Source organism: Onychomys torridus, unplaced genomic scaffold, assembly GCF_903995425.1.
Source record: "Onychomys torridus unplaced genomic scaffold, mOncTor1.1, whole genome shotgun sequence".
In the NCBI taxonomy this organism is placed as follows: Eukaryota; Metazoa; Chordata; class Mammalia; order Rodentia; family Cricetidae; genus Onychomys; species Onychomys torridus.
Window position 1 is genome coordinate 1 of NW_023412967.1, and position 3,537 is coordinate 3,537.

General features: G+C 35.0%; 1 long non-coding RNA gene across 1 annotated transcript; it reads left to right on the forward strand.

Moving 5' to 3' along the window:
• The first annotated feature begins 532 nt into the window (after positions 1-532).
• Positions 533-2,503, forward strand: LOC118576094. The gene is made up of 3 exons (XR_004943912.1): positions 533-1,562; positions 1,765-1,825; positions 2,378-2,503. It is a non-coding gene; the product is annotated as an uncharacterized LOC118576094 (long non-coding RNA).
• Positions 2,504-3,537: the final 1,034 nt, after the last annotated feature.

The following is a 3,537-nucleotide window of genomic DNA, read 5'->3' on the forward strand; positions in this document are numbered from 1 at the left end:
GGGCGAGTGGGTAGAAGTTGGGGCGGTGGAGGGAAGGGGAACCAATGGCTGATATATAAAATTAAAACACAAATATTATAAATTTAAAAAAAAACAAAAACGGAAATATCTCATTGGTGGTTGTGATGGCCTCAACCCATTTCCTTTTCTGTATTTCTACTAAACTGTGGGTGAAATGAGTCAGCCAGCTTCCTTCTTGGGCTGTCATGACTTCACCACAAACGACTAAGCATAGTGTCACTAAATCAGATAAGATACAATTGAAAAAATTGATAGCCAATGCTAAGCCATTTTGCTACCCTGATTTTTTTTTTAATTTTGTAGCTTTTATTTTTGTTCCCAAAGACAAACTTTTTCTGAGTAGCCCTGAGTATACTAAATGTAGCTGTGTAAACCAGGTTGGCTTCCAATTCAGAGATTCACCTGACATTTGCTCCCACATGCTGAGATTAAAGGTTGGCCAACATTCCAGCTGTTTATATATATAGTTGGTTTTTTTTTTGATGTTTATTAATGAATATGATTGTTTTTTCTGTATAAATGGATATGGACCACACATATGCCTGGTCCTCACTGTAGTCCAAAGAGAATCTTAGAACCCACAAGCTTGGAACAATGAACAGTTTTGTGATTCCACAATGTAAATTCTGGCAAATGATCCCCTCTATATACAAGACCAGTAAGAGTTCTTAACTTCTCAACCATCTCTTCTTCCCTGTGTTGATTATTTATGACCAACAATGATATTTCAAATGTAATCATCTTTCTATTCGTAACTGTTTAAATGCACAGCCATTTTAGTAAGATTTATTAAAGTACAACTTAAACTTGAGCAATTCAAATTTTTAGAAGTTGAATACAGAACTAGAGTGAATGCCTTACTCTTTTTAGGAACTCCGGTAAAACAATCTCTGAGTTTATCTTATCTTTTTGTTTGTTTGATACAAGTTTAAAGTGCAGATGGGTTCTTAATGTTTACTTTTTGCTGTCCTATAACTGATTACATAGACTAGGCTAACTTTCAACTCAGAAGCACATATATCTGCTTCTACCTTCTAAGTTCTGGAATTAAAGGCATGAGCCATTACACCCAGCTTACAAATTTTTGTTATTGTTAGTAACGGTTCATGAAATTTCTCTGATGTTTACTTAGTACTGTTGAAGTGTTTTCTTGTCTCTCTAACTCTGTTAATAGGCATTTCTCTTGCAAGATGATATCCAATTCCAAGCATTCATGAATAATTGTTGTAAACCTCCTATTGAGTTTGTTTGTGAAGTAACTTGATGATTTCATTGTAATGTCTGAGTAAGAAAATACATGTGGCAGTCACCAGAATTATGTGGCTATATTGTCAAAGAAGCACACATTACAATGTTGTATCATGCTTTCTGTTTTATACATCTGGATGGCACATTTATGTATGGCATATTTTAGAATGCAGTGACCTATAATGATGTGTATGTCGACATCACTCAGGAAGAGTGCATATTGATGGATCCTTCACAGAAGAATCTCTACAAAGATGTGATGCTGGAGACCTATATGAACCTCATTGCTATAGGTAATACTGTAAATTTCCCTTCATAATTTAAATAAAGGGACACCCATTTAATGATTATTGGTGCTCTTCTGCAATTCTGATTGAGAATGAGAAAGAATGAGCTGAATAAATCAGATTTCATTCTAAAGATCACTGAAGATATTAATGTAAAATTTTCAGTTTCCTGTTATAATTGATATATCATTCTTGTCCTATATTTTAGGCTACAATTGGGAAGATCTTAAAGTTGAAGAATATTGTCAAAGTTGTCAAAAACATGGAAGGTAATTTTCTTATAAAAGCTGATAGAAATGGGTTCTGGATATATATAATTCATCTGGAAGTTTTAATAAGATGAAGCAGTGTAAATTATCACAACTTAAAATGCATTGATGATCAATAAATGCTCATAAACACATGTACCTCAATGGCAAGAAAGTGAATTGTGTTTGCAAGTGATTCTTTTAAGAAGGAAGACAAAAAAAAATCAATTGCTTAACAGATATCAACATTTGAATAATAGCTTCATCAAAGCTATGCTGTACAACTGACAATCCATTTAGTTTCTTAGTATTCATATTATAAAAAATATACTCATTGAATATGTGATAATAATACATGCACAACCTTGTAAAAAGCAAATAGTCTATAGTATAGTTACTCATATAGTTGTCTGTCTTTGCTAATTTTAGTTAGATGGGTAGTTAGAGTCAAGAGTTAAGGGGTGGGGAGTTGTAGAGAAACATTATTCCCTATTCAACACATTGATGAGGAACAGAAAGTCCAACTGTAAATGAAATGGGTAAATATTATTGTTTTTATCTTTTCTTTAATAGTTATATCATATGTCCCTCTGGATACAAGCTCTATGAACATAAGAATATGGAAAGAAGCAATGTACATCTCTCCATATGAGAACAATTAGAAGATACATAGTAGTTCCATGTTAAGTAAACTTGTTGAATGTGATTCAAGTTTTCAAACAACAGGGTTTCCAGCTTCATTCAGAATAGATCAACAAGCACACCACAGAAATGCAGGTTAGAGTTTTGTGTTAGGTTAGGTTAGGTTAGGTTTAAGTGTTATAGATTTTTAGGTTTTGAATTAGGGGTTAGGATTAGGGTCAGACTTTCATTTCCTTGGTTTATGGTTAGGTTTATGGGTTACAAGTTCTTAGAATCAGGGTTTGAGAAGTTTGTGAGTAGGGTCAGTGTTAGGATTGGGTTAGGGTTACAGGTTAGGGGACTTTCAGGTTATTGCTGGGGCAGTTTGTGGTAATGGTTATGCTTAGATTTAGGCTTTGGGTCAGGTTTGGTTAGGGAAGTTTGTGGTTATTGTTATGGTTAGATTTAGGCTTGGGTCAGTTTAGGGTTAGGGTAGGTGAGTTTATGGTTATGGTTAGGGTTTGATTTAGGCTTGGAGTCAGGTTAGAGTTAGGGTTTTTGTTAGGGTTAGGTTAAGGGTCATGTTAGTGTTAGTGTTAGGGTTAAGGTTAGTGTCAGGTTACGGTAATGTGAGGTTAGTTTTAGGCTTAGGCTTTGTGTTGTTAGGGTTAGGGTAAGAGAGTTTGTGGTTAGGGTGATGTGTTAGGGTTAGTTTTAGGGTCTGTTTAGTCTTAGGGTTAGTGTTAGGGTTCGGGTGAGGTTAGGGTTAGGGTCAGGTTAGGTTGGTTTAGTGTTATGTATTTAGTTAGTCGTTGTGGTTAATGTTTAGTTATAGCAGTGACCTTTGCCCTCCTCAGGTGTCCTGCTTCCTCCACTCTCTGGTCAGAAGGTAACTTCCTGTTCCCTCTTTATACCATCAGTCAGCTTCCCATGATGCATTTCTCTATGACATCACCACATATGGAGTACATGTCTCAATATACATTTCTCTATGACATCATTACATATGAACTACATTTCCTGTAATATTTTCTCTATATCATTATATGTGGACTACATCTCCCATGATGCCTTTCTGCATGACATCATCACATATGGACTACATTTGCCAT